Genomic DNA, 23,345 nt, shown 5'->3' with positions numbered 1-23,345 from the left:
GCACCTGACCTGAAGGATTAGATTCTCGATATGTGACTACGCTAAGCCAGCTTTGTCACTAGAAACCCATGTGGCATTTGTAGTACATAACATTTTTCAATAACTGAGGACTGGTAGATCAGCTGTGATCCCACCTGGACAGGGCTAACCTGGCCACAGCTATCCATGTTCTGATAATCTATAAATTAGATTGTAATAAGTCTGTCTTGGAAAACTGTGGAAAACTGCAGATTAGGCTACTAATTGTGACTAGGAGATAGGAAAATATATAATCAGTGCTGAAACCTGGGCACAGTTCAAAGTGTTGACACTCATTTTGTAAGATGTAAATGGTTTAGAATCTGGGTACTGGAACATGGACCTGCCTGAGCACTGAGGTCATCTGCTGGGTGCCTCTGCCATTTGAGATTTGTGGAATGTTGTCTCCAGGGAGGATTCTGGCACCTGTGTTGTCTTTCTGATGCCAGGTAAAGAGTGTTGTATTTTCCCGGGCCTTTTAATATTGCTGAGTCTGTTTTACGTTGCATTCTCCCCGGTGTCATACTGCTGTATAGCTTTATGCTTATGTATTTGTTTTGGCTATTGTTGTTTCCTTTCCCCTGTCCTGGAAATATTTATATTGAAGAACAGCATATACAATTTTAAAAGAAAACCATAAAATATGGATGTGATAAAAACCGTGGTTCCAGGGTCTGAAAAGACTGAAGGTGATTGCAGTGGACCACACTGGAGAAAGCAGATTGCCAGGTTAAGGTATCAAGGTTTTTAAATTGTAGTGGATGTTTTGCATGATAAAACATTCTGCTTCTTGAGTAGAAACAGCCTTTTGTTTATTTCACATCAAATTCTGTGTAACTAACATGGCAAAAATTCCTTAGAATTTCCAGGCTGCTTTTAATGCAAATGAATTCAGTGAAATGAATGATCAGCAGTGAAATGCATCGCCATCCCCATGCTCCTGAAGCAGAGGGAACGGCTGGGAATGGCCATTCTGCTAAATTATCAGTAATTATGACACTGATTTTCTAAGAATGCTGAAAAATTCTTAACAGCTGTTTCTTTTGAGTCCCAGCTCTCAGTTCATTAACATATGTTCACACAAGCAGAAACTGTATTAATATCTCTGTTACTCAATGTCATTCCCCCCTCCCCAAAACTAGCACTTGAGGGCAGCTAAAGATTAGATAGCTGGCGATAGACCTGCCAGCACGCACATATGGAAATGTTCAATTTGTAATCTGATTACAGCACCAAAAAACCCCACACAAAAGCCCACTTGATACCTGTGGCAGATATATTTCATGGTTAAGTGCAGAAAATTCTCAACAGCGTGTCAAGTTTCTTATGGCCAGCCAAGTCAACTGATGGAAGTAGCTCTTTAATTCCTGGGGAACCTCTTCAAACAGGCACATGTCAGGCCCAATTTGAACTCACAGAGAGGTACGCTAATTGTTGGGCGGTATGTAGCAGCATAATGCAGCCATTTGCAAAACTGTGCCCCTTGTAAAGCTTTGCATGTGAGAGATGAAGTGCCTGTCTTTGTTCTAGGGAAGGACATGGGCAACCTTCCAGCTTCTGAAATCTCTTGGCGCATGTTTTGCTTTGCCAGAGTTGGGAGGGGAGAACGACAGGGGACTGGTTTCTTCCATTACAGAGACTCATTACAGGAGGTCTGATCAGAAGATACTCCTCCAAATAACTGGAGGGGGCAGGGAGCAAACCTGTTAGACCATGGGTAGGCAAAATAAGGCCAGGGGCCCGAATCCGGCCCAATTGCCTTCTAAATCCGGGCCACGGACAGTCCGGGAGTAGAATGTGTCCTTTTATTTAAAATGTATCTCTGGGTTATTTGTGGGGCCTGCCTGGTGTTTTTACATGAGTAGAATGTGTGCTTTTATTTAAAATGCATCTCTGGGTTATTTGTGGGGCATAGGAATTCGTTCATTCCCCCCCCCATATAGTCCAGCCCCGCACAACGTCTGAGGGACCCCTGCTGAAAATGTTTGCTGACCCCTGTGTTAGACTGTAGCAAGTAGTTATCCTTTGTAGGCAGTACCATTCCCAAGCAGCCGAATCTTAAGGAGCACTTTGAAGTTTAAAGAAGATTACTAAGTGGGCAGGGTGGTGGTGGTGGAAATGATAACAATAGAGCTTTATACAATTATGATTGGGGTAGAAAGAGAAATGTTTCTCGTTCTTGCAGGATCCTCTAATAAAGTTGTTGGTAGGTTCAGGAAGTGGTGATGACCACTGGTTAGTTAGTGTTTGGAAAACAATAGGAAAATTCAGTCTTCCCAATCTATGTCACTTTCACAATTGTTCATTCATAGGTCTATTCTATTCCATTTCTGCATTATAATCATCATCATCCACACAAAATGTAATCTGAACACATTTTTGAACATATTTTCCCCTGAAAACACACATTTCCAAATGTATTAATTTTAAAATAAGCATTTTAAAATGTATTTTGCTCCATTTTTGGAGCCAATAATTTGCAGCCAAAAATGTTGCAAGGCAACATTTGGAGAAGTGTGAAATCTGGAGCATAACTAGGTTCCAATCCTATATTGTCTTTTTCAAAGAACAAATTCCTCAAGCAACCTTCACACTAAGAGGCAACTTGTTGGCTGCTGGAAAGAGAATGCTAGACCAGAGATGGACCTTGGTCTGATCTCTGAAGGCAGTTTTTATGTACTTGTGATGTAGGAATCATTGCGGATATCCAACTGAATATGAGACAACAATAGTATAATGGACTGCCCCATTCTGTTTTGCCCAGTGAAGAGAGAACCCTCTCTCTTTAAAGACATGTGTAGCCCAATAGTTGATGGGAGATAAAAGAACAGGTTTTCCTTAATAAGCACCATCCCAATGTTAAAAGTGACCTAAAGTTAACTCTATCGGCAGAATAGCCAGTGAAAGGAAGAATTAGGCAAATGCTGAGCTACATCTTCCACCTCCCTCAAACATATTCACAACCCTTACCCATGCATGCATTTATACACAGTCTCCTACACACACACACACAAACCCGTAGGCACACACAAACTCTAACTTGAACACATGCAACAAATATAACTCCTCAAATCTTGGAGCTAGGGCAAGAGAGTTCTATTAGCACTGAAGGCTCTTTCCTATCCAATATGACCTTTCTATTTGCCTCTATCATTATAGGACACCCTACAATGGGGAAAGGCATGGATTCTGCAGATACAGTAGAGGCTGAGAGAAGAGCCCAAGGCTAGAATATGTGGCTAGGGTGAGATTCAAACCAGGAACCCCTCAATTTAGCTTCTTGATCACTGGCTTAAACCCAACTCAAAGAAGCAGGCATAGATAAAATGGGTTTTAAATACTTCCCAAAGCCTATTAGGTTTAGTTTTTTTGAAAATCTTGCATGCACTCTGCCTTTCCCAATATGGTGCATGCATAATTTTTTGTAAAGAGGTTACATTCATCCTGCCAGACACATTAATGCCCTAGGATTAAAAAGAAAGAGACAGAAATATATTGGACTCTACGCAAGATCAGGCCAAGCCAGGGGATGGCAGAGGGGTAAGTGAATGTGTATCAAATGGCAAAATGCCAACAGGGCTTCTTTTTTAAAATATACAGTATGCTGTACCAGTTAGGTCAAGAACAGGAAAGTTCATCCTGTCTCACGCCTCCTAGAGTCAGCACAAAGAAACACCCGCCATTGGCCTTCACATACCCTAGACTCTGGCATTTCAGATAACACTGAATTAAGCTGAAATGTACCTATTGTTTGTGTTCTGCACATGTCAGATCAGAATCTGGCCTCCTCACATCACTATTACTTTCAGGCAATAACATTTTTCACCTACCGTCTATCAGAGGAAAATATCTAAGGTCTTCACAGAACATGAGATCCAACTTTAATCCAGCTTTGCCAAAAGGGAGGAGATTAGGAAGAAAGCCAAACAAGTCTTGTTGGCTGAGAAAGAATCATCTATCAATTTCCCCACCAAAAAAGAAAAAAAAATATGAAAAAGTGCTGCCCCTCATTTTCCTGCCTACCACACAAACAGAGCTTCATAAATAAGGACATTTCAGCCTGCTTCATCATGACTTTTGAGCAGAAAGATTTATTTCAATAAATCCTCTCAAACTGTGCCTCTCGGGCCAAAGAGTCCTGTTGTCCAGATTTCTCAGAGAGGCCTACAATGCCTAGTCTCCTAAGGGTTATCAGTTATGTCATGCATTATAAATAATCCAATCAGAGCAGTGGGAAACAACATTTCTATTTAATACCAGGAGAAACAGTGGAAGTCAGCGATTGATACCAACACAATGATGGGAAAAAGTGTCCAGAGGTGCTACTCACATAATCTCATTTTACAACATCTTGAAAATTCAATAGAAAAGTGCTCAGCTAACAATACCCCAATGGCACGCTTCTGATTATTGTTCCAAAATGTTCCATAAGACCCTGAACAATAAGAATGCTCTCTAAATATATCTCAGCACAAACAAATTGTTTCTCTGTTTTGATTTTTTAAATAAACTGCATATTGTTAGTCAACAATCGGTATACCCTTAAAATCTATGCATCTCAACTGCTGGTACATATAAAGGGAAATGAGGTATTGGGTTGGGAAAAAGTTGACACAAAAGTATCATTTAAAATCATTATGGGAATCAAGTATCTATTTGCCTGCCCTGAGAAATGCTCACAGCTCTTTAGCTTTTTGCTTCTCCCCCAAAAAACATGACACTGCACTATTCGGAGTTTCAGGCAAATGTGTGTTTTTGTTGTTGTTTTTGTTGTTTTTGTTTGCTTCAGGCAAATGTTGAGACAAATATATTTTTATGCACTTTGATTTTCTTTAAAATCCTGTAGTTCATATAGGAACTAAAGCACATGAATTTAATAAAGAATTAAAATGCACAGTTAAAAACAAGGATTCTGAGAGATGCTTTTGCATAACAAATGAGATAATTGTTGTATCTTCCCAAACCCGTACTGTCTTGTAGCAATTGGATCATTTGACTTATCCATCTTTTCCTCATCTTATAACTAATGGTAATCCAAATATGGTTTTCCCAGTAGTGATGTATGGAAGTGAGAGCTGGACCATCAAGAAGGCTGATCGCCGAAGAATTAATGCTTTTGAATTATGGTGCTGGAGGAGACTCTTGAGAGTCCCATTGACTGCAAGAAGATCAAACGTATCCATTCTTAAGGAAATCAGCCCTGAGTGCTCACTGGAAGGACAGATCATGAAGCTGAGGCTCCAATACTTTGGCCACCTCATGAGAAGAGAAGACTCCCTGGAAAAGACCCTGATGTTGGGAAAGATGGAGGGCACAAGGAGAAGGGGACGACAGAGGACGAGATGGTTGGACAGTGTTCTCGAAGCTACAAACATGAGTCTGACTAAACTGCGGGAGGCAGTGGAAGACAGGAGTGCCTGGCGTGCTCTGGTCCATGGGGTCACGAAGAGTCAGACACGACTAAACGACTAAACAACAATCCAAATATCAATTGTACAGCATTTATTCCTTGCTCACTAAATTGGTAAGCAGCTGAAGACTTAATAATAATAATAATAATAATAATAATAATAATAATAATAATTCAATAACAATAAGAGTAATGGTAAAAATAGTGGCAAAAATAGTAGTAGAATATTTTTACTCTGCTCCTCTTCCAGTCCAGATCAATAAAAGTAAGACAGACCCTGCTCGTTATGCTTTCAATTGAAGCAAGATATGACACAAAAGGAAAATGGATTAGAACCAAGGAGGAAAGAAAGAAACTTAAGTACCAGTTGTTAGTTACAAGTTCTGTGTCCAGTTCTGGGCACCACAATTTAAGAAGGATATTGACAAGTTTGAATGTGTGCAGAGGAGGGTGACCAAGATGTTCAAGGGTCTGGAAACATCTCTTAACATTCCTCCCTCTGCTGCAAGCTCTCTCAAGAACCTGATCTTCAGAGAGATGTGTGAGCTCAAAGGCAGACCACTGATCCAGATTTCCACAACCCTAGAATCTTCCTTACATCATTACTGAGAGGTGGGCTATATTCCAGCAGTATTAGGTGGTAGAAACCTGAAGTGCTGGAATTAACTGTATGACTTTAAACTGTAAATGGGTGGGGGATAGAATGTTTATGTTTTCTTCTTTAAAAAACAAAACTGTAAGATGATGTTGTTGTGGTTTTGGAAAAGGATATCAATGAAAAAGTTTCTGTCCCAGTTCATTTAAAGGAACTTTTTTAAAAAATGCAATTATCTGACTGTAGACTCAACCATTCTACCAACACATTAACTTCCACTTTATTCTACTGCATGTGTCAACAAGACTTCAATAATCAGATGACGCCACCGAATTCAGCAATAGAGGTTGCCCCCTCAAATCTATCATGCATTGCTCTATCTCTCTAGGATATCCTGAAGACTGATGCCTTGTTTTATGCTGATGCCTTCTCTCCATGCCTCTTGCAACAAACACTGAAGCCAGTTAGTGGCATTGGCAGAGTGGCAAAGCAGTATTATTTATTGTTAATCTGCCTTGTAGAATCCAAGTAGGCAAATATGCATTTTGTGGGATTTTTTAAAGAAAAAAAATCTAATAGAAAACATTGTCAGTAACCATAGCCATCATCTCCTGTATATATGGGATCCCTATTTTTAGACTCCATTTCTGCAAATCCTTAGGTTAGGACTTTAAACAACATCTGAAGAAAGTAAGGCTACTGCAAGCAAGGCACACTTTAATTGTGCCTAAATATCCAATATCTTAACCCCGCTTTCAGAATACACAAAAGCAGCCCTGAAGATTAAACAACACATTGAAATACTTTTTTCTAAGTCACCATTGTTTTAAAAGCAAACACAGCCTTAAAACTTTATTATATAATAGTGTAAGCAAAAGATGCTGAAAAAATCATTAGCTCCAAAACGAAACGTTGAATTGTGTTACAGAATCAACTATGGTGAGTAAAATAAATGTGTCATGAGTGGCAAAATGAAATGAAATACTCCTTTTTGCTACAGGCTCTTAATCTTGGTGTTTATTTTTACAGCCGTTAATATGCACTTTTTAAAGCAGATCCAGAAAGTGTCTTTAGCAAGCCTGACTGTCAGCTGCCATCTCCCAAATATGGCTTATGCCTGGAGCTTGCAATCCTATCTCTGTTTCGCCTACAATCCCAGTTGCAGTGATTATTTTTGTTTGGCTGTGCCGAAGCATTAATTTTATAGATTTGCCAAAGATCTGTTTACAGTCGATATAAACACAATGTACTGAGTTCAGAAGAACATCAGAAGAGGAAAATTCCAACTTCTGAAAACACTTAAAGATGATCAAACACGTGGAATGGACTAATAATTTTTGGGGGGAATTTTGACTCAACTGTCAGGCGATCAACTTTGTTCTCTCTCTAGGGCATTGGGACGTTGCCCTCGTTAGAGCTCTGTAATGAACTGAAGCTTGTTTAAAGAAATAGAGACCCCATTATGCAGGAACTCCAAAGTATAAAATATTTCACTTAGGAATTAAGCCCACCTCCTCCCCAATCATTTGACTCTTTCAAAGACCTTCAAAGCACCTTATTTTTGGCATCTGGTGTAGATCGTAACATTTGAGCTCTGCCAGCTGAATACATTTACATATACTTTGCACATTAAAAAATATAGTTTTTTCCTGCCCTTTGGCTTGTATAATAAAAAGGTACAGGCACAATTGCTGGTCCTGCTCAAACAGTAATTTGAATAAAATTTTAGAGCCAAACTGGAATGAAATCCACCGAGACCAATGCAAGTGGATTCAAAGGAATTTATGTCTATCCCGCTTTGTAACTTTGAACATGCTCCCTGGTCCTGTGTAGCTCAGGCCTTTTCAATTCCACTCCCTCCTCATATTCACTTACTTCAAAGCTATAGGCTCTGTTCAGCACCAGTGCAGGAAGTCCTTCCCTGGACCTGGAAGGACCCTATTCATCCCATCCACCCTGTTCTTTGAGAGCTTCAGAACTGAAAAAGGCATTTGGAATTATACATGAATTCATGGAGGATCATCAGTGACTACAAGGACCCTCCGTATACAGAGGGAGTAGATCACTGTGCACCAGTAGCTGGGGCGTTTATGCTATCTATTGTCAAAATGGATGTTCAAGATTACACTACTGAGATGATTTCACTTTCCTGGAAAGGTCCTTATATCCAGCTCAACCAAAGTGGAACCTAGAACTCAGAAAGTGTGACTAACAGTGACAGTCATGTCTCTGGCCTGAACAAAGTTTTATTTCCTATAGCTAATGGGAGACCTTTCAGAGTGGCTGATAACAGGAGTCTGGCTCAAAATTAGCCTTCTTTAATTAAATATTCAGATTCTGGATTGGGATGGGATAGATTCCTACCTTGTGAGAATGCTCATCAGGAGGCTGAAAGGCAGGAGAATTCCCTTCCCTCCCCCATAATACCATCCAGCCTCTCAACAGAGTATCAACGCAGGAAATCCCACAGATGTGTATTCCTGGAATTCCCTTCCCGTTCTGCAGGAAAAAGTTGCAAAGGTGAACAATATAGCGGATGGATTATTGTTTCAATTGAATCAGAATAGACTGAGTCGTTCAGAATTATTTCATCTCATCCAAAGACTCTGTGAGAATATCTGAACTCTATGTCTGCAAAAGCCAATAACTGCCACATGATCATATATGACATAGAGCTGCTTCACCAAAAACTACTTTCTTTGTTCTTTGAGAAAGCAGCACCCCACCCACCCAGTATATACTTTGTTATTAGGAATATCAGACCTTGTGGTATTAAAGCTGTGTACAATTCACTTTTGGTACTTAAAATCACCTCTTGATTTCGGCCAAGCAAATGTTGGGGACTTTTGTTTCATCTTCAAGTCACATAATAGGAAACTGCTCACATTCCTGGAGCCAGAGTGTCTCAGCAGTGGGGCGCCTAAAACAAAAGCACCCAGGGGGCCATAAGGGTGTTTAATTTGTTTATTGTTTCTAAAATGACTTTTATTGCATTGGAAAGTCTTGGAATTGAGAGGCCTTGAGAACCAGTTCCTAAGGTTTCCATACACAATGTGTATATGCAAAGGGGTTTTTGATGCTCACCTCTCACTGAAAGTCAATGGGAATAGGGGACAAGACTTCTAATTCAAGGCCTCTCCACCATTCTAGGCTGTGTCTATGCAAATAAAGCCAACTATTTGAATATTCATTGTAGGGTCTTTTTCTGATAACCAGTGACAGCATTTTTTGGAGATGAGATCACTTCTAAGCTGACTCTTTGGGCTTTATATGTGAGAAAACATTTCATGAAAACAGGTTTTCTATATTGTATGAAGAAGATCACTTTAGCTCCAGCCAAATCCTAGGGCAGGTTCACCTGGCTGGATTGTACAGCCAGAGCTCTGCGTATTTAGCAAGTCCATGATCACACTACGCAAGCAAAGAACCTGGCTTTCAGGTGCAGACTTTGGCATTCTGAAAAACTCAGCTTCCATTTTGTTGAATTTTTCAGTTATTACAAACATACAGAACTAACCCACCCCCCCAAGGGTAGTAGGGCTCAAGAATGGATATATACTTGTATATATATGGAAATCTTGAAGCCATGGGGGGGGGGGGGCTTTTCTGCCCAGAATTTGCCAGAAAAAAATTGGAAATGTTTGGAAAAAATGCAAATAAATAAATAAATCAGCACTTTTAATATATAATAATAATATAATAAGTACTCTTAATATATTAAAACTAACTGCTACTTTAGGAACATAAAATGCATTATGTATAATTTGGTTTACTAAAGAATAATCATGTCTGGCATATTAAAAGTAGAGTTTATTCAGACAATAATTGTAAATAAAATTTATTTTTTAAAGTTTTGTTACAAACAAAGCTACAAGCTGCTGAACTGTAAGGGACCTAGCGTCTCTTTGGTAATGCCAGTTTATGAGGGAAAGGCAAAAAAACAATAAAAACAAACCATCAACATATACCCCTCGGTGCTCCCAAGCACGGCACAAAGGACATTGCCCTCTCCTGTTTATCTGCAGCACATAGTTATCTGATAATGTTTTCCACTGGTTTCTGCCTTGCATTATAATGTTTGTAAGTTACCAGTTCCTTTTACTATTGCTAAATATGAGTAATGCCAGCAATGTAGCCAAGTTCAATAAGAAGAGCCTTGATGGATCAGATGGTGGGGGGGAAACCCCAGCTCACTTTATTTTTTAAAAAAAATAAAATCTAAAAACCAGCTCACTTTAAGCTAAGTGCTTGGGTATCTTTCTTCGGGATTCTTGCTTGCCATGTGTACTTTTCCATCACCCTCCTCACATCTGGCCTGTTTTTGGTTTTTACATGATCACTAGAAGTATGAAAGCCGCGGACCACATAAGCAAACGTCTGCCTTTGAATGTGTATTTTCAGTATGTGACCTGTCTTTTATGAGTTGGTTTCTGTATTTTTAACACTGCTTGGCAGTGTTTTCCCAAGGGGAAAGACCTGGCTGAACCAATGAACTTACATATGAATGACTCCCCCTGCCCTAGATATCTCTAAACACTTACTTAGTCAGGTCCATTGGCTGGCTGAGAAAACACAAAACACAAAAACAAAGCCCAAAAACTAAGAAAAAACTTTACTCCAGTAAATATCTGACAACAGCTTATAATGGCAAATAAAATCAAATGAATACTAGGCCATATACGGCTTTAGACTCAAGTATCTAAAGGACCATCTGCTTCCATATGAACCTGCTCATTTGCTGAGATCATCTTCAAAGACCCTTCTTTGAAGTGATGAGGGAGTGACCAGGAAAAGATCTTCCATCTTCCTAATGGTGTTTTGGAATGCTGAACTAACTTTTGCAGAGTCTGAGGAACTGAGGCAGATAGTGGTGAAGAGAGATGAAGTTCTAGGCCTAACAGACAAAATAAAAACTGGCAAATGTAAAATTGCTTATTTTCTCACAAAAATATGTAGCTTGTATAGACCAGCCTCTGTACCTGAGGATTTGGAAAACAGTCAATGTAATACATTTTTTTATAAAAAGAGATAAAGGATCCTGGAAATTACAGGCCCCTTGGGTTAATGTGTGTCCTGGGAAAACTAATGGAATTTATTTTTAAAGATAAAATAACCAAGCATACAGAAGAACAAGCCCTGCTGAAACATAGCCAGCATAACTTCTACAGGGGCAAGTCCTGTCTCACAAACATACAGTACTAGTTTTTGCAGAATGTCAGCAAGCACATAGAACAGAGATGATCCAGTTAACATAGCATACTTGGATTTTCAAAAAGCTTTCAACAAGTTTCTTCACCAAAGACTCCTAAGCACTGTTGTCCATGTGCTGGTAACCTTCAGATTGGATTGCTGCAATGCTCTCAATGTAGGGGTGATCCTGAGGCAAATCTAGATGCTGCAGAAACTACAAAATATAGAGCGTCAACTGTTCACTGGGGTAGGCTATCACCATCACGTTATGCATGGCTGCCAATTGGATACCAAACTAAGGTGTTGGTACTGATGTACAAAGTGCTATACAGCTTGGGGTGATACCTAAAAGATAGTCTTATCTCTTGTACACTCGACCAATCACTGTAGTCTGCAGGAGAGCACATCTTGCACCTATGATTTTACCAGGAGGCCTGTTCTTATGATGCCAGAATTGGGCTTTTTGGGCACCTACCCTTTGGTAGCACCTTCCATTACATACATGTCAGACAGGCTCCATCTCTATTGTCTTTTTGGTGCCTGTTGACAACTTTCCCTTGTTCAGCACAGCAAGCTTCTAAATGGAGATTTTTTATCTCCGTCTGTATCTGTACTGTATTTGAAATTGTTTTTATACATCTAATAGTCTTTACATTTGCAATTGTTTTATGTGTTTTATTGTATTGTAAAATTGCTTGAAGAGGCTTCATAGGAAATGACTCATGAAAGCCAGCAAGCAAGCAAGAGAAGCAGCAGTAGCTCATGATGGTATATATGGAACGTTTCCCTTTTTCATGCTGAATTCCTAATTTTCCATTTCTAACCTCCTAAGCTTCTTACAAAATCTGTTTCTTCTTTTAACAGAATCATGTCCATTCTAACTAAATTTAGGCTTAAAATAACATAGCAAAAGTTAATGACAATTTATCCAGAAGTGATGAAGAGTAGTAGCATATGGCCATTTCTGTGGTTTGCCAAGGAATCGGTAGAGAATATTTGTGAAGAAGAAAAAAAACCAAGGAGGCTTGGAATTTTCATGACTGCCCCAGTTCACATGGCGTGCACTGCCCCTTGGGAATGAAACTGCGGCAATGCAGCATCCCCTTCCTCCACAAACCCTCATTAAACAGCCTTTGACATTAAGTCAAAGGTCTTGAACAAAGTTCCTTATTTTTGCTCCGTAGGGCAATATTTTATGCCTGTTAACACACAGAGCCAACCATTATTTGTATAATTAATCACTCTCTCCATCTTTCTCCGTCTCTTCCATCGGAAAATAATTACTAAAAATAAACAGAGAAATAAAGATACTTGTGTAATGGGAAAACCAGAATCCCAACTGACTGTAGGATTTTATCAGTAAGGGCTTGTTTTCATTGCCTGAATGTGATTTAAGGCAAACCATCCCTGTTTAAAGGAGGATGTCCTTTCTTGCCAGCTTGTCCCATGTTTTACTTTTTCTTCTCAAAAGGATTAAGCACAATACTCAAAGGGAATTTGAGCTGTGCAACCTCAGTTTTTGTTTCCTATTGCTCTCTTGTGGTCAGTCAGAAGAACTACACATATTTCGCCTCAAGAGGTAAGTGTATGTGTGTTGGAGGTGCATGTTCATTCCTGGAAGAAAGACATGGAAGAAACAGGCCAGCCACCAACTGGACACAGCAGTATTTCAAACATTCTGAAATTTTATATATATATGTATTAACTTGAAGGTCCCACGCCTACCAGTAGGCTACTCACGGACAAGGGAGGGGATTTGGCATAGGGAAATTCCCCAGATATGCAGAAAAATATTACGTTTGTATATTAAAAACTGAAACTAAGATAAGACAGCCTGATGACTACTGAGAATGCTCATTGAATGCTGAGTGCGTTGAGCATCAGCAGAGCTAGAATTTGTGTGTGTGTGTTCCTCGCCCAGAGAGGCTGGGGAAACCCAGCCAAAAGGGCGGGGTATAAATAATATATTATTATTATTATTATTATTATTATTATTATTATTATTATTAGTGATGGATGTGCACAATAGGATTGGGGATGTGTACTGTGATGTACAGTGCTCACATCCACTCAATAACTTTTCCCCATTCAAACTCTTTTAAAAAACAAAACAAGGTGATGGAAGTGGTGAAATAAAATTTAAAGAAACCTCTCAATGAGGGCAGCATATGAGCAAAGCCTTCCCATAAGAACAGAAAGAAATATGGCTCTGCCTCAAAAAGCAATTGGTCTTTTTCTAGTGTTCCTGCTGAGCAGTGGAAAACCTTGAGGGGTTTTTCAAGCATTTGACAGATACATTCAAAAATCCCTGTTGCTTAGTGTCACTTCTCTCTACTATTTGCCCCTAATGTCACCAAACAAAGAGTGTATTAGGTTGAGGGAGATGTTAAGGGATGAGTGGCAAGGAAGACTCACTTCTACGCAGGAGGCCCCAAAGTCCTCTTCTTGACTGGAAAAGGTTGCGAAAGTTCCATTATCTGCTGGGGATCTGCTGCAAATTAATGTACTGTATTATTCCATATCTTTTAAGTATGTAAGTACTGAAAGAATTACTGGTAAGCTTAGAAAAGCAGCAATATTAATGGCTTTTTGGCACTTATTAAAACCATACTTATCACCCTCCCACGCTTTTGCAGATGTTTAATTTCTAGTAGGCTGGTTACTGATTTTAAATCTGATTTGGGTTTTAGCTGCATTTTATATGTGGTCATGTTCATGCTGATGCTGTAACTGAAAGCTGTGTTCACTGCCCTGTGAATGATGTGAAAGGCAGACTAGAGATGTCTTAATAAATAAATAAAATCATGAGGCTTGCAGGAAGAAAACTAAAGTTGTAAGCCACCACTAAAGAGGCCTTGCTGGATACTCTCTATGATCTCACTTGACTAAAAGGTAGGCAGCCAAGATCTAGGAACATGGGAAGCTGTCATATACCAAGTAAGACTATTGGTCCATCTAGCTCATTATTGTCTACAGACTGGCAGTGGCTCTGCAGGTTTTCAAGCAGGGGTCTCTCCCAGCCTGACCTGGTGATGCTAGGGATTAAACCTGGAACCTTCTGCATGCAAAGAAGGTTCTACCACTAAACTTAGTCTCTTCTGCATCTAAGAATCCAGGTTATTATGGCTTTAAAGGTCAGAATCAGGATTAGGATTAGTTACATGTCATTTTAATTCACATGTCACAATGAGAGATACAGACTATTTATTTCAATGTGAATCGTTTCAGTAATTTCAAAACAAAGCCCATGCATTTCATAAAACATACAGTAATATTTAGTGTAAGGCTGCTTCTAGAGTAGAGACCCCTTTCTAGAAAAGTGCCCTGGGATGGCTGCCTACTTGCCAGCCTACCTGCCTACTTGATCCCTCAGTTATAAGTTTTCCAGGAAGCAGTGGCTGGGTCTGGGAAGCTGACTGCCACTTTAACTTTCTCACAGTGCTCCAGAGCAATGCTAAGTTGGGCACTCTAGGGCTTTGTGGAAAAATGAAAATGGTGTATGAGTTCAAACTGCTGCTGCCATAATCCACAACCAAGGGACTAGGCAGCGGCAGCAGTAGCAGCAGCAGTAGCAGTAGCAGCAGCAGCAGCAGCAACAACAACAACAACAATAATAATTTTTATTTATACCCCGCCCTCCCCAGCCAAGGCCAGGCTCAGGGCTCAGTAGTGGACTTTGGGCTTTCAAATTTTAGAGGTACCCTGTGCGACACCAAAATTCAGTGCCCCACTGCCTCTCACCTTCCGCTGTTTGTCATTGTTGTGGTGCCCCCTGTGGTGCCCTTTCAACTTGGCACCCATGGCAGGAAAACCAGTTGTACTCCCCTAAATCAGCTTCTGGCAGCAGGCAGACCAAACAGCAGCACTGGTGTGAATCCCGACAGGGCACTTAGGGCTGAATAACTGTTTATTTCACTAATCCTCATCTCAGTAATCCTCACAACAACCCAATAACATAGTATTTTTATCCTTGCATTGCAGAATGAGAGAGACTTGAGATGTTAGTTTGCCTAAATTTAAAACATGTATAGCCAACAAACTGCCCTCCAGATGCTACTGGAGTGTAACTCCCATAATCCTTGGCCATTGAACATCCTGGCTAGAGTTGATGGGAGTTGTAGTCCAAGAACTTCTGGTGGGCATCACATTGGCTTCCTCTGGTCTAAAAAGTTGTTTACTCGATTCAGGGCAAAAGCAAGTTTTGAACCAGCAGTTTTTGATTTATTTAGCCTCATCCCAAATTCACACATTATAGTATCTCTAGGTTTTCTATCCTTGAAGAGGTTGATTCTCCATTGTGGGTTTTAGTCCTTTTTAGAGCAATGATTGCACAATATAGCAACTGCATCACCTACAAACTGTCACTCCTTCACTGCCTTGTTATAAATGAAATATACTTGTATAATGGGAACATCAGAATTTCAAGTGACTATTGGAATTTATCAGCAAGTGGTTGTGTTTCTAGCTTGAATCTGATTTAAGGCAAGACATTTCCCATTAAAGCAGGATGCCCTTTTTATCAGCATTGTATATTTTCTGCTCAGAGTATTCTGTGAAATACTCAAATGAGTATTTTTTAAAGTCACATGATGTCTTCTTGGAAGGACCATTTTGCTTTCTTTAATCTTTGTCAGGCTTAAATATCACTACACAACACTCACAGATGTGGTTTGGGATTCTTCTGTTCCTGCTTTTCTCTATTTTCATCACTGTTGCTGTTTTGGTGGAGTGGATCAAAAGCCTTTCCATAGGCTGCTCTATACAAGCTATATGTGATGGCTTGTTTTATTTGGCATTCTTTTCCAGTGTGCGATTCATTGTCATCAGGTTGATTCATAGTTAGGAAATTACTCTGAATCCTGGCAGGGCTTGTGGCTGATTGAAGTCCAGAAGTTTGTGAGTGAGTCTACCAGCACCTTTTTGGGTCCATTTACAGTTGTGCACATTAAAGACTACTGATAAATAGATGTGCAACTCACACAACTGGCTCAGGAAACCAGCACATAATGTCTCTTAACAGTATTTCCAGATTATTATTAGAACATGTTCTCCCACGTCAGACCAAAGCTCAATGCAACCCAGCATTCTCTTTTGAGCAGTAGCAGCACAGTAGTCACCAGCCGGCTGGCCAGCCAAATGCCTCTCTGAGTAACTGGAAGCAGTTCATTATGTTGTTAATTGTTTGTTCTCAACATCTAGTACTCAGGAGTATATTGTATCTAGACATGGAGGTTTGATTTAGCTGCCATAGGGAATAATTGTGAATAGACGTAGCCCTCGTGAATTTGTTTAATCCTGTTTAAAAGCCAGGTAAGCTAGTGGCTATTGACACATTCTGTGGTAGCCAATTCCAGAATTATGTATTGTGTGAAGGATCACTCTATTCTATCACTTTGGAAATTGCTGTCAATTCATTTTACTAGGCAGCCCTGAGTTTCTGTATCATGAGAAAAGGGGGAGGGGTCCATTTTAAAAGCATTCAGGATTCAAACACAGCTTATTAGCCCTCATCCAGTCTACCACTGCATCCAGACACCAATCCAGGGTCCTCTCAGCCATTCCCAATTCAGATGTTACAGCTATTTTGTAACTGGTGCCCCTCACACTTTCTCAAATTCTACTGGCCACAAAAGGTTAGCAACCCCTGCAGTAGAGGGAGGGTCATGTTTACAGTGGTACCTCTGGATGCGAATGGGATCCGTTCTGCAGTCCCGTTTGTATCCTGAAGCGAATGCAACCCACGTTTGCACATCACAATTTGCCACTTCCGCACATGCGTGTGATGTCATTTTGAGCGTCTGCGCATGCACGAGCGGCGAAACCTGGAAGTAACGTGAAACCTGGAAGTAACTATTAGAATCAGGAGCGTAACTTGAAAATGCTCAACCCGAAGCTACTTCAACCTGAGGTATGACTGTATTCACTTATGCCAGTTTCTTTTTTTTTTAAGTACTAGGTGGGTGCTCCTGATTCCAATAGTTTAGTGAAAAATGCTGGCTAAGAAGCTGGTTCCACAACTCCAAGACAACATAGGAGGTGGGTGAAAAATCTATTCTACATAGAATTATGTAGTAAATTAATCCTGGAGTGTACTACTTCAGATTGCAGGAGTGAAATCTCCTTCCCAGTGCTCTTGAGTACAATCCCACCTTGCTTTCTTCACCTATTCGTAGATATTCTTCAACATTCTCAAAAGTCAGATCTGGTTGCCTTCTACTCAATGGAAAGAATGATGTTGCAGATAGGTGTGCGCCTTTTTTTAGTGCTTCTATAAAAACCTCCCTTCACACAGTAGGCAAGTGTGTTAGGGAGAGGACTATGTTAAGCTTTTTATGAAAATACATTCAAAAATATGATGAACATACCCCACACATGCATTCTGAAGGGGTACTCTCCAGAATTCTTCTAATTAATTCTGCATAATTTTAGGCATATCCATGTTTTATGACTGGGCTCTTTCCCACACTGCCTTGGTAAGTGTAAGAAACTAGAATTGCTCTTATTACTGGCCCTGCTCATGTACCTAAAACATTAAGAGAACATAAAAATTCAGCCAATAAATCACAGCCCCTGCCACTCCACATCTGCTCTCCATGCCAGAAAAAAGGTTGAGAGAAAAAGGTGGTGACTCTTATCAATAACTGTGAAAATTGTACTGTATCCAGTTAGTGTACGTAACACCACACACACACTCAGCCTTATTTACTGCCAAGCATTTGTTCAGAACCCTATGGGGTCAACTAGGGTTGCCATACATCTGGAATTTCGGGATTCGGTCATCAGGAACAATGTCCAAAATCACCGAAATGTACGGGAAAATCCAGTTACATATGGCAACCCATCTTGGAAGTGCCACTTTTGGCCAATTCCAGAAAAAACTTCATTTTTTAAACTGAGATTTTGCAGAAAAAGCTCAACAACTTTTGTCTCCAGATTTTAACTGTCTGAAATATGGCAACCCTATCCTTGGTTTTCTTCATCATCATTTACAACAACTCTCATGACTACTAGGGCACAGTCTCTCTCACCACCTGCTGCAAGGAGACGCCATCTCCTATTATGGAACCTAGCAGACTCCCCACCCCCCCACTTTTTTTGCTTTTTGAGCCCTTGTGGTTTGGTTATCCAGCAAAGTTAAGTCGGTTAAAGAAACCCAATAACATAATTAGGCTATTTTGCAAAATTAGTACGAAGCAGGGCTGCAAGCTTTAAGTCTACTGATTAAATCAATTAAACCACGAGAGCTTTCTTTATAGATTAGCATTTCCCCGGCATCCTGTCCCACGACTAATTGGTGGGCTGAGGGTAAATGCCTCCCCATTGGGTTTTCTTCTCTTTGGACCACATCTGATGAAAAAAAAAGAAACTTCAAACAAAGCTTTTCCTTCCACTTTCCAGCCAAAGCCTGCACATATTTTGCATTTCAGGGTGAAACCGCTAGGGATTTTCCTCAAGCAATAGAAACCACAAGCAAATGAAACAGCGCTCAGCTGAAACAGGGGGTCAACTTATTGTTTAAAACATGGCTCAGTCAGTAGACAGGTGGCGAGTTTCTCTTACCGCATATTCTGTCCTAACTCAGGTGGAGAGTTCATGGCAGGTGTTATGGTGGCAATGAGCAGTTGAGAGGATCCAGGAGCAGCAGCCTCCTTACTCACAGGAAACTGACTGAAGAGGACTCGGCCAGCGGCTCAAATTCCTTGAAGTCAAGACATGGAGCAGTTGAAGGATTTGAGGCCTGCTCCTCCCAACAGTCCTTCCAGGCAAGGAAGCCGGTGAAGCGGCCACAACAGTTGAAGGATTTGAGGCCTAGTGCTCCCACTGTCTCTCCCTAGGCCAGGAAGGCTGAAGTGGCTGAAACCTGAAGGATTTGAGGCCTAGTGCTCCCACTGTCTCTCCCCAGGCCAGGAAGGCTGAAGTGGCTGAAACTTGAAGGATTTGAGGCCTAGTCCTCCAACTATCTTTCCCCAGGCCAGGCAAGGAAGGCTGAAGTGGCTGAAACCTGAAGGATTTGAGGCCTAGTGCTCCCACTGTCTCTCCCCAGGCCAGGAAGGCTGAAGTGGCCGAAACTTGAAGGATTTGAGGCTTAGTTCTCCAACTGTCTCTCCCCAGGCCAGGCCAGGAAGGTTGAAGTGGCTGAAACTTGAAGGATTTGAGGCCTAGTCCTCCAACTATCTCTCCCCAAGCCAGGCCAGGAAGCACTGAAGAGACCTAATTACTGACCTTCACACAACCTGAGGCCTTTTATTGAGGTGGGGGAGAGAAGAAAAAGACTGTTTGTTTGGGTTGCACCACTTTGAATTGCAAGGGGTAGTTCACTCAAGGACTGCTCCTCACTACAGAAGCATTCCCTCCCGCAGAAAACTAAAGGTGAGTCTCGACAGTAAGCTTTCCGCCTTCAATCTAGATTTCTATGTGCAGGGATTAATTAAAAAAATAAAATCAGGCAGGAGCTTGGAGTCCCTACCAGCATTCTGAAATGGTGCAGCCCACATTCAGGGTTATCATACCTCTTTAGTGGCAACTAGTCCACAAACTGGTTCTCTGCCCTGAGATGGTTCTGTTTTTGTGTAGAGGAAAGAATTATTCTAATTCTGTAGAACTCTCTCTCTATAGGAAAAAACTAGCAAAAGCCCTGCGTTACCAACTTGTAGATATCACGTAAGAAATGTTGCATTTTGGGCCTGCGCCTTGTAATCTAATGCGATTCTTGCTGCCATTGGGTGGTAGTTGTTGTTGTTGCCTAGAGTGCCATTTTGCTTGCTTTATAAGATTGTGTGTGAGACGTCGTTTTGGGTAAGAAAGGTGGGACTAAAAAATAATAAATAAAAATAGAATTGAATGCTCTAGGTTGCATATGAAAAGATGGGGAATGGTGAGGTCTGGTGTTAGGTATTAAAGTAGGGTGTCCATATGTATTGTTAAAAAAAAAAGGAACTGATTAACTGGTGCCTCTCCCCCCAAAAGGACGAAAGATGGCACATATCTGCGTAAATTTGCATTTGCTAATTCATATTTATAAATAACAGTTTAGAAACAGTTGCTGTGTTTTAAGTAGAAATGTAGTACGTCTCATTGTATTGGGGAGACCGACCTGCTTGTCTGCTCAGTCTGCTGTTGAGGTGCTAACTGTTAATGGGAAACTGCAAGGCCCATACTCTCCTTTCTTTTCTTTGTAGTTTGGGAATTCCGTCCACAATAATCAATAGGAAAACCATTGAAGCATATGATTTTGTACATCTGATCATTTGTGCCTTCTGAATGTGAATTCAGCAGCCAAGTTGTTCATCAGGGCAAGAGAGTTTCTGCTTATGGCCCACTGGCAAGTAGTTTCCAGGCCCAATTCAAAGTGCTGTTTTTGACTTATAAAGCCTTAAACAGCTCAGGACCTCCTCTCTCCATATGAACCTACCTGGACCCTGATATCATCATCTGAGACAATCCTTAATGTACTGCCTCCACAAGAGGTCTGGAGGGTGGCCATACAAGAACCAGCCTTTTCTGCAGTGGCTCCACTTTTGTGGAATGCTCTCCCCAGGTAGACGCCAGGCAAAAACTCTCTTTTTCAACCAAGCCTTTGGCTGATTAACATCTTATACCCCTTTTAAATGTGTTTGGTGGGGGGCATATTGGTTTGTGTTTTTGTATTGCGTTTTTACAATATACTTACAAGTTTGTACAGTATACAGACTTAATAAATAAAATAAATTATCAAAGAGTAATGATATTGCTTCAATTTTGGCTTTTGCCCTGTACACCACTAGTGCGCATCCCCAAGAATTTACTCCCAGGAAACTAAGAAAAAAACTTCCTCACCCCTGCCATATGCCTTACTAAATCAGATGCTACCTGGATTATTGACTCATGATATCAGAACCTCAGTAGAAACCTTGTGTGTGGACATGTCCTAAAATTCATATATACACCAAACTGCTGCTGATACACAGCCAACAAACTACTCACACTGGTTTACTTCTGCTTAAATCGCTAGGACTCGACTACAATGTCCAAGTACTCTGATGTAAGTGGTCTGTGGACAGCAGCCAAAGTCAGCTCCACCACTTAATAAGAGAGAGGAAAGAGACGGCATTCTGAAATGAAACCTCATGATTGCATGTCATCCTCAATTAGGCATAAGGATAAAAGGCTAAAAATATACCCAACACCAATCCCGATTTAGGCTCATCTAGCACACTGTCTGCTTATCTTTTCTTTTTTTTTTTTTAAGCAGATGTACTAATGGAATTCCACCAGCAAGAGTTGATCAAAACCACCATCATGCTTTTTTAAAAAATGGACAAAATAAGTTAAAACAAACAATGCATAACAAACGCTCATGCCAAGAGCCTTTCTGTCAAATTGTTGGAGATACTAGCAGTTATTCAGCATCATTTGCAAATGTTTCCCTTTCTCTAAACATAAGAAGCATCCTTAATATAAACAACAGCTTCTCCTTTTAGAAGTCCAAGGAGCCAGGGAAGCCGTACAGCTGAAAAGGGAATGAATGAATCACTTACAGACATGGTTTTTTTTTTTTTTTTTTATCCTGATCCTGTTATTTTGATAGCATAGGCTCTACCTTTTGCAAGTGCTTCGAGATGAACATCTTTAACACATAACCTTCTGTCACAGGAAATGATTTGTGATCATGATGCAGGCTGAAAGTCCCTAGCAAAGGTGGTGCGATTCGCAACACCATCTTGTTCTCTGGGATCTTGCTGCTTGTAACCACAACTACAAACACTCTTGTTTAACAGGAGGTTCCACCCTCTGGCCCAATCTAGAATCCGAAATCTACTCCCCCACGCCCTCCTTGAAGAGCTTTGGTGGAAAGAAATCTATTACAGGAAGGCAGCCCCTGGGGCCAGCACCTGGTTTATGTTAGCCTAATACAGAGTAGCCATTTATTTTTCTGTACCACAGAATATACGAAGGCCTGTCTCTACTTTTCTCCATTCAAGGCAAAGGTAATAGACAAATTCTCTATTCCACCTTAAAATGTGGCATTTAGCAACAGAAAAATATCAGCAAAATAATTGGCAATTGTAGTATTACGGCATATTTTAGGGTTCAGTGATTTAATCATTGTTTAGATTTATCAGCAGTATTTTTTAAAAGAACTAAGAAGATGCCCTAAGTAACCTCACATTTGTTGTTGTTGTTGTTGTTGTTATATTTAATGCAAGTACAGGAAGGAATTAATGTACTAAAATTATTGGGCCTGCTACATCATATGCACATGTTTGTCAAAAAACATGTTTCTCGTTTCATGACAGTTGCTTTTATCTATATGCAAAATTAACTGTTTGGTCAATTAGTCAAACAAAACTATTTCAGTTAAATAATAATGTACTTTGGTGCGCAATATAGTTGGAAGTATGACCCCCTCACCCATCTGTTAGGGATTCTGTAGCTGTGATTCCTGCATTCCAGGGGGTTGGACTAGATGACCCTTGGCACTCTATGACTCTATGAAATGACCTAAATATTTTGCAGCTCTAAATAGCTCATGCAGGACACTCATTTAATCTAACCAAAAAGCTGTCCATTGCAAGATTAGTACAGCTTTGGTGCTACTGTTCTGTAATTTTTGTAGGCCTGTTGCAAGATAAGTTTGTGTGAGCTCAATTCACTTTGTGCCAATGGCTGTTCGTAGCCATTAAAATGTAAAAGGCAGCCTAAGGATTTCAAACTAGCAAGATATTGTCTAGATTGGTATTTAGTGACAGTGCAATTAAATTGTGTTGTGTTTTACAAACACAGTAAGCAAACCTCAGTGCAGAATCCTTTTAATTGCTTTGTGAAGCTTGGAATCTCCAGTGACCCCCCCCCCCTCTCCAGTTCTGAACTTTATATGGATGCTGTAGTCAAATGAAATAGCACAAAGGTAGAAGGATAAATCCTGGGACAAGAACTTTGGGCTGGTAGTATAAAAGCAGGAACATTCTGGCTCTGACTACAGTGGCTGTTACATATTTACAGTGAGAAGGATTTTGGCTGCTCCCCGACTGTTACTGCCCACTGTGTTGCCAATGGATATTTGGATGTGTTTCTTAAGCTTGCCTTGCCATATGTATTCTGTTATGGGAGGGGTTTATTGTTATGAACTGACACCTACCCAGACCAGCTGGT

General features: G+C 40.5%; 2 long non-coding RNA genes across 5 annotated transcripts in view; one reads left to right on the top strand and one right to left on the bottom strand.

Annotated features, from left to right (window-relative positions):
• Nucleotides 1-19,578, bottom strand: part of LOC309342374 — a 101,037-nt gene extending 81,459 nt beyond the window's left edge. The window contains exons 1-3 of one of the 3 annotated variants that reach the window (XR_014156740.1): nucleotides 19,104-19,574; nucleotides 18,774-19,040; nucleotides 14,885-16,650 (exon numbers count right to left, since the gene is read on the bottom strand). This is a non-coding gene — a long non-coding RNA (uncharacterized lncRNA). Of the gene's footprint in view, nucleotides 1-14,884; nucleotides 16,651-18,773; nucleotides 19,041-19,103 lie in introns of those variants that run through there. The other 2 variants (XR_014156739.1, XR_014156741.1) reach the window with 2 other exon arrangements.
• LOC309342378 overlaps nucleotides 19,477-23,345 on the top strand; it is a 30,734-nt gene continuing 26,865 nt past the window's right edge. Inside the window, exon 1 of one of the 2 annotated variants that reach the window (XR_014156748.1) lies at nucleotides 19,477-19,583. This is a non-coding gene — a long non-coding RNA (uncharacterized lncRNA). Of the gene's footprint in view, nucleotides 19,588-23,345 lie in introns of both variants that reach the window. The other variant, XR_014156749.1, reaches the window with a different exon arrangement.

Source organism: Podarcis erhardii (assembly GCF_964252035.2).
Source record: "Podarcis erhardii genome assembly, chromosome: 5".
In the NCBI taxonomy this organism is placed as follows: Eukaryota; Metazoa; Chordata; class Lepidosauria; order Squamata; family Lacertidae; genus Podarcis; species Podarcis erhardii.
This window is presented reverse-complemented; position numbering and strand designations above follow the sequence as displayed.